The sequence below is a fragment of the Sturnira hondurensis genome, unplaced genomic scaffold, assembly GCF_014824575.4.
Source record: "Sturnira hondurensis isolate 20B ecotype Veracruz unplaced genomic scaffold, ASM1482457v3 Scaffold0008196, whole genome shotgun sequence".
In the NCBI taxonomy this organism is placed as follows: domain Eukaryota; kingdom Metazoa; phylum Chordata; class Mammalia; order Chiroptera; family Phyllostomidae; genus Sturnira; species Sturnira hondurensis.
This window is the reverse complement of record NW_028080827.1, coordinates 22,895,836-22,909,837: the sequence shown is the minus strand read 5'-3', so window position 1 is coordinate 22,909,837 and position 14,002 is coordinate 22,895,836. Positions and strand designations below refer to the sequence as shown.

At 39.1% G+C, this 14,002-nt stretch overlaps 1 protein-coding gene across 1 annotated transcript in view; it reads right to left on the bottom strand.

Annotated features, from left to right (window-relative positions):
- The window catches only part of FRMD6 (FERM domain containing 6), a 93,590-nt gene extending 82,005 nt beyond the window's left edge, over positions 1-11,585 (bottom strand). Inside the window, exon 1 of the mRNA XM_037054302.1 lies at positions 11,534-11,585. The gene's annotated coding sequence lies outside the window, so the exon portion shown is untranslated. The remainder of the gene's footprint in view (positions 1-11,533) is intronic.
- Positions 11,586-14,002: the final 2,417 nt, after the last annotated feature.

The following is a 14,002-nucleotide window of genomic DNA, read 5'->3' as shown; positions in this document are numbered from 1 at the left end:
TTTCTAGCCAGTGGTATCACTCTTACGTGTTACACTTCCAAAAAAAAATCTGCAAAACTGTGTTTCTAAAATTAAGGAGGGACACATATATTTAACATAATTCATTTACATACTAAATGGGGACACATTAATTATAGAGTAAAAACAGTTTTTAATGGATCATGATTTAATGGCTATTATTTAAAAGGTTATTATTGCCCTTAAATAGAAGAAATAGTCATATAAATAAAATTTCCTGCTAATCATCTTAAAGAAAAACAAATTTTTAATGTGAAATACAATTATATTTGTTGAACATGCATAAGAATGTGAGAACATAGCTCAGACTGAATCTGGCCTTTTCTCGCCTACAGTTGTCTCAGCCTTCTCTCTCAGCCCTCTTGGGGAAGGGATCTCCTTTTCCCCTCAGGCCATCCTTCTCTGGTGCAGAATCAGAACATAAAAGCTACAGTTGACCTTGAACAACTTGGGGGTTAATGGTGCCAACCCTCTGACATTTGAAAAGTGTGTACAGCTTATGACTCCCCTAAAACTTCAGTAAGGGACTTGAGCAGACATAGTATGGAGCATCTGCAGGGTGTCCAACCCCTGGGGATAATGAGGAAGACGGTATACAAAGTGGTATAGGACAATTCATACTGTACTCCATGACCTGTGGGAAATGAGCACTGTGTCTTGTAACAATGAGAGGCCTTCCAGGGGTCAAGTCCCACGTTCTGGCCTTTTCCCTCTAGATTTTATCTTTAAATTGGACATTTGTATTTGAACCACATTTTTTTTGTGGTTTTTAAACCACAGCAATATCTCTTTTTCCTGACAAAAACAGTCCAGGGACTTCCTGAAATATCTTCAACCCAAGTCAGCATTTCACATGGCTGCTTCTTCATAGCTGCCCAGAACAGGCCGACGGCACATAGCCAGACAGAAGAACAGTCAACTCTAGGCAAGTTTGATGAATTAAAGCAATTTAGTTAGTGGTAGAGCTGACTAAACTCTGGGGAAGAAGTGAGCAGGACCAGTCAGGTAATGACCGCCGCCTGCCTCCTTCACTTACCTCTGCAAATGTGAATGTAAGTAGGTCAGAGCGAAGAGAGGTATATACCAAATGAACTTTTTAATTGTGTTTTATAGTAGGAAAAGAATGTTTTCCTAGACAATATATTTGATTATATGTAGCTGCTTTATTAAGTAGTTAACTGTGTTTGAGGCACTCTCCTAAGTGCCTTGCAACTATTTTTTCATTAGATTTTTGTGCCTCCCACACACCTGTGAAGTAGGCAGCATTATTTATTTTTTTGTAATCACTTAGAAAAGATGAGGTGACTGAGTAATACAAAAAAGTTTCTTGTCCTGAGATCTTTTTTTTACCCCCAATTTTATTGGGATATAATTGACAGATAACATTGTATAAGGTTAAGGGGTGCTGTGTGTTGATTTGTTACATATAGTGAAATGTTTTTTACAATCATCAAGATATGGAAGCAGCCCAAATGTCCATCAGTAGATGCATGGATAAAACAACTATGGGACATTTACACAACGGAATACTACTCGGTCATAAAAAAAGAAAAAAATTACCCTCTGCAATAGTGCAGATGGAGCTGGAGAACATTATGCTGAGTGAAATAAGCCAGTCAAAAGAAAGACAGATACCATATGATTTCATTCATATGTGAATCTAATGAACAAACTGAACTAACAAGCAAAATAGAGACAGACTCATTGACAGAGCAGGATGACAGCTAAGGGCTGGGGAAGTTAGGGGGTGTAGGGATTGAGGAAAAGGGACCCATGGACATGGACAACAGTGTGGTGAGTGCAGGGGGCAGGGGATATAAGAGGACTAAATTATAATAAAAATAACTTTTTAAAAGATATTATGTATTTATAGAGAAGGAAAGGGAAGGAGAAAGAGAGGGAGAGAAATATCAATGTGTGGTTGCCCCTCACATGTCCCCAGTTGGGGACCTGGCCCCCAACCCAGGCATGTGTCCTGACTGGGAATCAAACTGGCGACCCTTTGGTTCACAGGCCTGTGCTCAATCCACTGAGCTACACCAGAGTGGGCTAAATTTAAAAAAAAAAAATATAAAACGTTTACCACAGTAAGATTAGTTAACATATCTATCTCTGCCTAAGTTCTATTAGGCCTCAAAAGCTGTCTCCAGAGAATGCAGGTCAGGGCAAAACTTGGTTTACAGTTAGGAGTACAACAGAGTTCATTCTTGTGTTATAATTAATTATTGTAGTATTTCCCATATGAACAGCTACAAACCTGTGTTTGCACAACCCAAATGTTTTTGACAATGCTATACGATGCTTTGTGAAAAAATTCACCAAAATATTAAAGAAAGTGTGAGCATTTAAAATAAGTTTCCTTAGTTGACTTCCAGCCAAGATGGAGTTGTAGGTAGACACGCTGTACCTCCTCCCACAATCAAAATAAGGACCACAACAATGTATAAACAAAATAACAACCAGAACTGACAGAAAATTGAACTGTATGGAAGTCAGACAACCAAGGAGTTAAATAGACACATTCATCCAGATGGATAGGCAGGGCGGATTGGGCAGCTGAGCAGAGAGGGGTTTCGGCACAAAAAGCAGTGGCACCAGGCTCTCAAGGCACCCCAGGCGTGCAAGACTGCAGTGGGTGGTCCCGGGCAGAGGGTGGCAATGGGCAGACCCAGCGAGGCACTGTGCACAAGGCGACTGGCCAACTGGGCAACCCCACGTTCGCACGTAGATAAACCAGGTGAAACCCGGAGTGAGACAGACCGTGTAACCCAGGGTCCCAGCGCTGTGAAATAAAGCCTCAAAACACCAATTGAAAACACCTGTGGGGGTTGAGGTGCCAGGGGAGACTCCCAGCCTCACGGGAGAGTTGGTTGGAGAGACACACAGGATCTTAAAACATACACAAGCCCACCCACCCGGGAATCAGCACCAGAAAGGCCCAGTTTGCTTGGGGAAAGTGACAGAAGGGACTGAAATCTGACAGAGAATGGAGCAAGTGCCATTGTTTCCTCTCAGACCTCACCTCCACATACAGCATCACAACTCAGACACTGGGTTGCCCCACCCTGGTGAATACCTAAGGTGATGCCCCTCATACATGACAGGTGAGACAAGACAAAAAAAATATGGCCCAAACAGAAGAACAGATCAAAGCTCCACAGCAAATACAACTAAGCAATGAGGAGATAGCCAACCTATCAGATGCACAGTTCAAAGTACGGGTGATCAGGATGCTCACAGAATGGGTTGAATTTGGTTGCAAATTAGATGAAAAAATGAAGGTTATGCTAAGTGCAATGAAGGAAAATGCACAGGGAACCAATAGTGTTGGGAAGAAAACTGGGACTCAAATCAATGGAGTGGACCAGAAGGAAGAAAAAGATAACCAACCAGAAAAGAATGAAGAAACAAGAATTCAAAAAAATGAGGAGAGGCTTAGGAACCTCCAGGACATCTTTAAATGTTCCAACATCTGAATTACAGGGGTACCAGAAAGGGAAAAGAAACAGCCACGAGTGGAAAAGTTATTTGAACAAATAATAAAGGAGAACTTCCTCAATCTGGCAAAGGAAATAGACTTCCAGGAAGTCCAGGAAGCTCAGAGAGTCCCAAAGAAGTTGGACCCAAGAAGGAACACACCAAGGCATATCATAAATACATTACCCAAGATTAAAATGGAGAGAATCCTAGAATCAGCAAGAGATAAGGAGACAGTCACCTACGAAAGAGTTCCCATCAGACTGTCAGCAGATTTCTCAAAAGAGACCTTACAGGCAAGAAGGGGCTGGAAAGAAGTATTCCAAGTCATGAAAGGCAAGGACCTACATCCAAGATTGCTCTACCCAGCACAGCTTTCATTTAGAATGGAAGGGCAGATAAAGCACTTCTCAGATAAGGTCAAGTTCAAGGAGTTCATCATCACCAAGCCCTTATTGTATGAAATGTTAAAGGGACTTATCTAAGAAAAGGAAGATAAAAAACATGTATAGTAAATGACAGCAAACTCATAATTATTAACAACCACACCTAAAATAAAAACAAACTAAGGAAACAACTAGAACAGGAACAGAACCACAGAAATGGAGATCACATGGAGGGTTAGCAACAGGGAAGTGGGAGGAGGAGAGAGAGGGAAAGGGTACAGAGAATAAGTAGCATAGATGGTAGGTAGAAAATAGATGGGGAGGGCAAGAATAGTATGGGAAATGTAGAAGCTAAAGAACTTAAGACACATGGACATGAACTAAAGGGTAGGGGATGTGGGTGGGAGAGGGTGTGCAGGGTGGGGGGGAATGAAGGGGGGAAATGGGACAACTCTAATTGCATAACCAATAAAGTATATTTAAAAAATCAGTTTGTTTAAAAATTGAATAACCAAGAGCTTTTACTTATATGCAAAAGATTTTGTTCGCCAGTCCCTGGGCCCATGCAATTTGGAATGGCACTGGTTCCATCCACAGAGCCGTGCTAGACGCCAGCTCGATACGGGAAAAGACCTGACCTTAACCCAAAACACTGCTCAGGAGCCTTTGGAGAATAATAATTGGAAACTAGACTCAGAATTTTAGAGCTGGAAGGAAACATATAGTTAATTTCATCTCACCATTTCATTTTCAGTGAGGAAACTGAAGCTCAGAGAATTCAGTGACTACCAGGCCACGCGTAGCAGTCACACGTGGTGGCAGAGCCAGAGTCAAGTCCAGGCCTTCTGGCTGCTTTCTTTCAGTCACACTAAGCTGCCTTCACATCTATGAGAGAGAATTTCCATTTATTTTTTCAGTGTTTTAAGAAATGTCAGAGCTAATACCCATGTATCTGAGTAAATTTACCTAAATTTATTCTTGCCTCTATTACAGACATTGGTAAATGAAAAAATGTGTTTGGATTTCCCAAGAGTATTTGAGCTTCGTGAGTTTTACATTTCCTACAGAGGGACCAGGCTCAGCAACTTAATTTTCATGGCCTAAGAACTCTGATTAAAGCCTTTACAGCAACAAATAATTGATTTTGAGAATAAGGGATAGAGATAATCCTGAGATAAGCATTTATCCGTTTATCAAAACAGAAGTAGATTGCTCCCCTGATGTGTTTTAGGTGCCATGCTAGGTATAGGTCATCCAAATACAATTACAGCATGCTTTAGGAATAATTTTCCCTTTTCTTTTCTATTTGCAAAGGACCTGATACATTCTTGCTGCTCTTAAATTAGGTTGTTGTCTTTCAAGATGTAGTAAGAGCACTGCTCGTGGTACTCTGATTTTAGATGGTATCATCTAAAGAACCTGATTTTAGATGTGTCATTTAAAGTACATGATTTTAGAGTACATGATTTTAGAGGGTATCAGATAAGCATTTTTTAAAAATAGGTATTCTGTTCGATGTATTTTAGGAAAACCAGAACAACTCACAAGCCCATATTTAATAGATATTATAGCTTAAGACGTGGACAATCGTGCTGGTGACCCTCTTTATGCAGACCATATGAACTACAGGCATGGTGCTCAGGCATATTCTGTGAACCTTCCATTGTAAAAAATGTCACAATAACATTTTTTAAAAAGATCCTGAAGTTTGGCAGCCATTTAGTATGTGAAGAATAATGCATAACTTTATTATGCTAAGCATGCATAATACTATTCAAAGTAATATGTTTTGGCTACACATATTAGAAACTGATTAATATTATTATTTATATTGTTTGCTTTAAAATGTTTGTGAAGTATAGTATTGCTTTTTATTATAATTTTAGTTACATTCTAATGGCAACTAATTATTTATGTTTCCACTTTTACTTCAAAGATGTGCACTAGTGCTTGTATCCTAAGAGTAAATATCAAAACTCATCAGTCAAAACAAGCCATGTTGAACTTCTCTGTTTAATGAGATGATTGAGCTTTTAGTTTGCCTCTGCAGCCTCGATCTGTGTATCTGGACAATAGATCTTTTGCTCTATTAAAACTACTTCTCACACCTACATCAATGCTTTGTCAAGCCTTTTTAAAAAACCAAATACCAGGCTACGAAGACTGGGCAAGGTGTAAAGGCTGTAACAGACAAGAGGAAGCGAGTACCTCAGTTTTCCCAGCTAAAACACCCCGGCAGCATGACTTTTAAAAAGACAGAAAGAAGAGCAAGGGAGAGGAAGAGGCAAACAATTGCAGATTCCCAAGCCCAGTTTCCAGAGAGTTTGATTTGGTGGATTTGGGACTGATGAATGCGTTTGAAAAAACTTCAGCATAAAAATACTCAAACCTATGGGAAAATATCTTTACAAATGCCCATATATCCCATTACTTAGACTGAACAGTTATTAACATTTTGCCATATTTGCTTCATCTATTTTTTGAAACATTTGAAGCCGATCCTAAACATCATGATGTTTTACACTAAACACTTGATGTCTATCCTTAAATGAAAAGCATTTTGTGATATGACCAGATAGCATTGTCACACTTAACCCAGTGAATAATGACCCCTTAGCCCTCAAACTCACTCGGAAATGACCTATTGGAATCCAGGCCCAAACACTATATTTAGTTATTATACAAGTTCATTTTTGTTCTTTTTTTAAAGTTAGTTTAGTTTTTTTAATAAAGAATACCCCTTTCACATGGAACCACCATTAACCAGTGGGCTCCTCAATCTGGCTGGCCCTCTACACTTTGAGAAGGTGACTCAGGTTTAGAATGGGTCATAGATATCATTCCTCTTTCAATATGCTTCTGTGTTGAATGGGTTTACCAGTCTGGGTCCTTACTGGGGGTGTGAGAAAGACAGAGTGTGGGTGAGATGGAAAGCGCTGCCTGGGTATGTGAACTTTGGGTAGATGAGAAATCGTCCTCCCAAAGTGACTGCAAATTTTCTCAGCATCTTTCCCCATAACATGTTACAAAACATCCCTGTGATCAAAAGTTTTTTTTCAATTAACTCGGGAAATATCCCATACAGCATCCTCTTGGAAGCTCATAATACACATTTAATAGTATTGAAGGCTCTTTGGTGTTGCACAAATTTCACTCTGTTTTCCAAAGTTGTGAAGTTGGGTTTTTTCCCCCATCCCATATCACATGTTAGTATCTGTTGGGACATAGTTTGGGAAGTGTATTAATGCATGCTATTCTAACTTTAGTAGGTACACCAGTAAGAATTTGTTCTGGCAAATACCTTGTAATCACTTTTGCCATTTTTTATCACTCTTAGATCTGTGGTATAAAACTGGTATTTTTATTCCCATTCAAAAATAAGTGCTATTAAGTACTTAATATGAGCTGAGTAACAAGCTACTGCCAGAGATAGGATTTAATTTAAAGCCCTAAAATTTGAAGACTTAATTGGTAAAAGTCCAAATAATCCCCAATTATCAGAATTTGTGTTGGCTGTTGTTAGAGAAAAATAATTTCCCAGTATATTAATCATATTCTCATCATCTATCCCCCATCTCTCTTAACCACAACCTCTAACTTAATGCTTTAAGGTATAAAAAGAACTAAAGGGAAATAGTGTCATTTCCCTTGAAGCCAGATATCCTAAACATGAGTTATCACCTTTTCTTTCATGATGACCGTATAAACATTTGTGGGGGGGGAATGGAATAAGAGACATACAGATCTAATGTTCCTAAAGACAGAGGTTACAGAGGCCTCTATTCTGGGATCTGCAAAGGTGGGTTTTTTTGTTGTTGTTGTTTGTTTTTTGAGACAGTTCCTCCAAATGTCCTTTAACTCTTTACAGACACTGTGCTCCATCTACACATTGCTGTTACTGCCACCATGGAGGGATGCTAGCTGGTGGGTGAGATGACATCAGTAAAGATGCCACTTACCCGAGGGAAGCAGAATGATTACTCAAAAAATGTACCAGATTAATTTTGGAAGTTCTCGGTTGCTCACCCTGGGTGGTAAAAAAAAGTCTCTGGATGTTCTCTGCACTATCTGGGCAAGTGCTCAGAAGGAACAGTTTTTTCTCAGCTGAGAGAAAATCAAAATGCCATCTCAACAAGTGGGAATATGACTCATCATTCCTTCTAATGCTGCCAGTCTGATTTTTAGTCCAGGGTTTGAACTTTGTATACGCATATGGCACCAAAGTGTGGAAGTAATAAAAGGCCTGATAAATGTTGGCAGTATGATTTGGGTATAATAATTGAGCATTATAAAATCTTATGGTTATATTTTCTCACTAGTTAACATTTACATTAACTCTCCTTGCCCTCTCCATTCATTAGAATTTTCCTCCTTTGTTTATTTCTTTTCAGCTGGAATAGTGAAATAAAATTGGCTTAGGCCCTGGCTGGGTAGCTCAGTTGGTTAAAGCATCTTCCAATACACCAAGGTTGCAGGTTCAATCCCAGTGAGGGCACATACAAGAATAAATCAATAAATGCATAAATAAGTAAAACAACAAGTTGATGTCTGTCTGTCTGTCTGTCTGTCTCTCCTCCCATCCCCCTTCCCCTCTCTGTAAAATAAATTTTCAAAAGGATTGGCTTGGAACTAGATGATGTGGGCATGAATCTCAGCTTCATTTACTGTGTATGTGACCTTATGCAATTTTTCTAACCTCTCTGAGCCTTACTTCTTCAGGTATGAAATGGTGACTTTAAAACTTTCTTAAGGATTATGAGAATTTTATGATATGAAAAACATGAAAGTGCTTATCTCATACCAAGGATATGGAGAGTTGACAAAAGCTGAATTTTCACTTTTTTTCTCTTTCTCTTCTACCTGAATTACCTATCCCTCAATCTCATTGTTTTGAGAAGAAAATAAGAAATAGACAACTTCTCTGATCTTGTTTTCTTTGAAATAACTCAGGGGTCATGAGAGACTTTTCCTAAAGGGACCCACTTTAATTTGCTGGAGTAGAGGAGGAGTCACACAGGAGAAGCAGCTGGCCGGTTAGCCGGAGGGAGGAGACCAAGCCTCTACCCCTGCCTACATTAAGTGCTAGGTAATTATTATTTATTCTTACTTATTCTAATAAACCAAAACAAGAAATAGCAGCTAAGCATTCCTTTTCTGCTTATGCAGACCTCAAAGGAACTATTTCAGGTTGATAAGTGGACTCTGGTCAACGTAGAATTATTGAGTGGGTATAATTAAAAAGACAATGGTAAGCACTAGCAAAGACATGGAGACACTGGAACCCTCTAACATTGCTAGTGGGAATATAAAATATTTTTCACTTTGAAAAATAATTGGGCAGTTGCTAAAGAAGTTAAATCTACCATCCACCCAGCAATTTTGCTCATAGGAATCTACCCATGTGGAAACAAAAACATATCCACACAAAGATGTATGTGCATTTTCATCACAGCGTTACTTATAATAGCAAAGACTGGAAACAATTCTGATGTCTATCAAGTGGTACATAGAGAGTGAGGTACTATTTAGCCATAATAAGAAACAAACTATCAATGCAAGCTACAGCATGGGTGAAACTCAGACGTGTTATGCTATGTGAAAGAAGCTAGATGCAAAAGAGGTTGGATGGTTTCATTCAGATGTACAGAAAAGGCAAATCTATAGAGACAGTATATTGGTTGTCACTTGAGGCTGGGGGTAGGTATGGGATTAACTGAAAATAAGCATAAGAGAACTTTTTGGGATGTTGGAAATGTTCTCAAACTGGGTTATAGTAATGATCATACAACTCTATAAATTTATTTGAATATCATGAAATGTACATTTACATGGATAGATTTTATGGTATGTCCATTATACCTCAAGAAAGTTCTTCTAAACACATGCTGATTGGTATGTAGTTCATGAGATGATCTCCATATCGAAAGTAGCATTCAGAAATTGTGGAGGATATCATAATCAGGGTGTAGTCCTGGAATTAAGCCCCCATCCGTCTTTCGGTTCTGAAGTTCATTATTCTGTGACTGATGGTAAATAAACCCTGTGCTCCAACCTTCCAGTTGTGTAAGGCATGGAACAGTGAGCGAAGGGAAGGAGCAGGACTGGATGATGGGAGCCACAGAAGAGAGGGCACGGAGACAAGATGAGTGGGCCGAAAGCTACTTCTGTGCATCCACATCAGGAATGCAGGTGGCAGGAAACCTGCATGACCTGATCTTCTTTTTTTTTATTATTATTATTATTTTTTAATTTTTTATTAAATATTTTATTTATTTATCTTTGGAGGGGAAAGGAAGGAGAGAGGAAGGAAACATCAATGTATGGTTGCTTCTCGTGCATCCCCTGCAGGGAACTGGCTCCGCCTGCAACCCAAGCATGTGCCCTGACTGGGAATCGAACCGCGATTGTCTGGTTCACAGGCCCACGCTCAATCCACTGAGCTACACCAGCCAGGGCCATGACCTGATCTTTTGAGAGCCAGTACCCAGTACGCTCATCCTGCCATTTCCTACGTTGGTCCAGCATCTCTCTTTGCCCCACCCTCTCCCATTCCTTCTTTTTCTTGATTTCCAGTTTCCTCCGGGCTGTACTTCTCCATCTGTTAGTCCCTCAGTCATCTGTGCACCAGGGAGTCCTAATCTGGCTTCACCTTCTTCTGAAATGTCTTAACCTCTGTATGCAACAGATCAAACCAAGGAAAACCCTATATGGTACTTTAGTCATTGTTTTTCAGTTATGTATAAAATTTTTTCTAGATTCCATTGACAATCACATACCTAAAGAGCTAAGTTTATTAATTTGCAATTTACCTTATTGAAGAAAATGAATGTGGGTGAGAATCTCAAAGAATAGCGTAATATGACTAGTTTAGGACTTGATAATTCAATGATTTTCCCTTTCACTTCATCCAGTCCCAGTATTTCAGACTAAAGTTTTAAAGAGAGAGGGAGCACTGTTATCCTGCCGAAAAATGTGATACATTTCTAATACTGATGGTTACAATTCATAGGCAGTTACAGAAATTGTGTGAATCAACTAAATATCATATAACTTGGTGCACATTGCTCATTTAATATAAAGCCTATCTAAAATATACTTAAAGCTGAAAATGCCCTCCCAAACTTATCTGCAGTTGAATAATTTGGATTTTGAGTTACATAGGTTTTTTTTAAAATAAGAAGCTTATAGTACTTTACAAATAATAGCTAAAATTTTTTAGTTCTTGTGATGTTCCAGGCAAATTATCTAATCTTCATAATGACCACATGAGATAGGAACAATAATTGCCCCCATTTCACAAATGAGGAAAGTAAGGCATAAAAAGGTTCTCTGCTCCAAGTGGCAGTTGGTAAATAGCACAACCAGATTCAGGCCCAGATCTTTCTGACTTCAAACGCAGTGTCCTCAGTACTACATTATGCATTTAAATAGACCTCATGATAATGTAAAAATTGTCACCCTCATTTCTACAAATGGGGAAGCTGCAAGGGTTCAAGTGCAAATGACCCATTCAAGAATAAGTGACTAGTTGGTTCTTTGTAGATCTCTGTCCTTGAGCCATATGGGCCTCCTCTTCAGTGCTTTATAAAATAAATTGTTCCTGGGTTATTATAAGACTTGAAGAGAACTCTCGTCTTGTATAGGGCACTCACCTGAATTCTGGCTATAGGTCCTCCAGGCAGACAGAACATTTCAGACTCGTCATTTGCTGGAAATCACTGGAGTAGCTGAAAAGAAAAGGGTCGTTTGTGTTTCAGTGAGAGCTAATTAACTAGCAACTTGGTTTGGTTTACATTTAATGCAAAGGTTTTGGCATTTGTTCCACTGAGAAAAAGACAGGAGGGGTTATGGATCAAGAACATTATCACATGGTGGACATAATGCGTATATTTTAAGTGACTAAAACTAGTCATTTGACTCAAGGTAAATCATTATGTACCAAATTTCTTTACCAATTTCTCCTTGGTATGTCTCAGAATTATTTATCTTCTTCATCTGACCTCAGGCCAGCAGAGTAGAGAACACTCACAAACCATGCAGAATGAAATGAATGATTTGCAGAAGAGTATGCTCTAGAACTTTTCATTATGAGGGTGTGGCCGTTGCTATATTTACTGTGCAGAAAACCCCAGTCCTGATCCTGCTGATGATAAGCAAAAACAAAGTCACACAAGCAAGCCTGTGATGTACTGCAACCCTTCCCATTTTCCCTCTAGAGTTATCTGATCAAATATAGTTTTATTTTCCTTCAACAAGGGAAATCTCAAAACCCTTTAATCTGTTTGACAGTCTAATCCAAAATAGATTAATCATTTCACAGGCTTTGGTATGTAACCAATACCAACATCCATTTATTGACAGACTGCTATAGAGAAGGCACTGTACTTGGTATTTCACATTTATTGTTTCTAATCCTGACAACTAGGCAAATTAGGCCTTTTTATTCCTATATACAGGAAGATCAAAAACAAAAACAGAACCAAGGGAGATTAGAAAACTCTGTCTGACTTGAAATCCACACATTTTTCATCATGCTATCTTTCTCTCATCAAACCTTGGAGTAGTCACGGAGAATTAGATGACATTTTTGGCAGCTTGAAGGAACATTTATCAGTTGCCTATTAAATGCCTAACATGAACCTAGGATGTGACAACCCCTCCAACATAAGACACAGACCTTGTTCTTCAGGAGCTCATAATTCAGTAAAGAGGAAAGGAGGAATGAGTTAAATTCTAAGAATAATGATTCCCTTAAGAACCATAAGTACTAGGGGAACTTAGAGAAGGATGTGGTTATGGGCTGTTGTTGAGAATGGTGGAAGCCTCCTCAAACGAAGTGAGGCCTGGGTGACCCTAACAGAAGGTACGGGCTGGGTAAGCAGAGAAGAGAGGGAAGCTTTCTACACAGACCTGCAACTAGGAATGGACAAGTTGCATTGAAGAATGATTGGCATGACGGGGTTTGTGTTAGGGAGCGAGAAGACTTGAGTGGCACCTCATTGTGACCATAAAGAGATTAAGGTCCTATCCAGGTACTGCTTCCTGTCATGGGTAGAAGTATGTCTATTTACCATCATGAAGAAGGAAAAAAGTAAAGAGAATCCCAGAAGGGCTATGGGACAAATATAGGCTTAGAAATCAGAATTTCTGGGTTTTCTTTTTAGTTTCAACAGTAGAAATGCAACGGTAGAAATGATCAAAGTTCTTCTGAACTAGTTTCTACTATAAGGGATACTAATGTATATGTAATCACTCCCAAACCCAACAGACACAAATTCATCCCATCCTAAATATGCAGAATGTTGAAAGTAAGATACCAAGAGTTCAAAATACTGATTTTTTTTTTGCTACTGTAAGTGCCCTCAAACTACCCGGTTTCACTCCCTTCTAGCTCATACTATGCTGGAGACAGGATGGGCATAAATGTTGTTAAAAGTTATGACACTGTTGGCCTCATTTGGTGTAGCAAGAGAGGGTATGTTAACTGTCTTCATAGTATTCAAGCATGGTTTCTAGAGACCATGTAATTTTTAAATTATAATTTTCCTGCTACCAGGAAAACTTGAAAATTTTCCAATGTGTTTAATTATGCACTTTTTAATTTGTGAAAAACTGGGGTGAGCAATTATTTTAGTGAGTTTTAAGAAGGCAAGTTAGCCTTCTAGAGAAATTTTCCTGTGTTCCCTCAGCTGTAATTTAGACTTAAAAAATCATTTCACTAACTTACTGAGCATAAAAGATTTAGCTATCTCAGTGCAACAGTCAAGAAGGATGAGTGAAAAACATCCTTCTGGGTTCCTGGGGCTGGACTGAGGTAGCAACCAGTGATACTTGCACCCACTAGCTGAGCAGAGCCTCCCAGAAGACCCCTGATTAAGTGGATTTATATTCCACCTGGGACAACACGCCCATACACAACCGCTTTACAAATTCATCTCGATTTCAGGAAGGCAGCAATAGGAAAAGCCAGGAATGAAGGAGGCTGAAAGGGAGGGTTGAGAAATTAGTAAGTCCAATGTACCCTTTTGTCTATCAAAGGGTCCCAGACCCCAAAATTTCTCTTATTTCAGTCTGTGTTTAGTATTGCCTGTATGGTGTTCCCAAAGAGGGCTGCAGTTTCT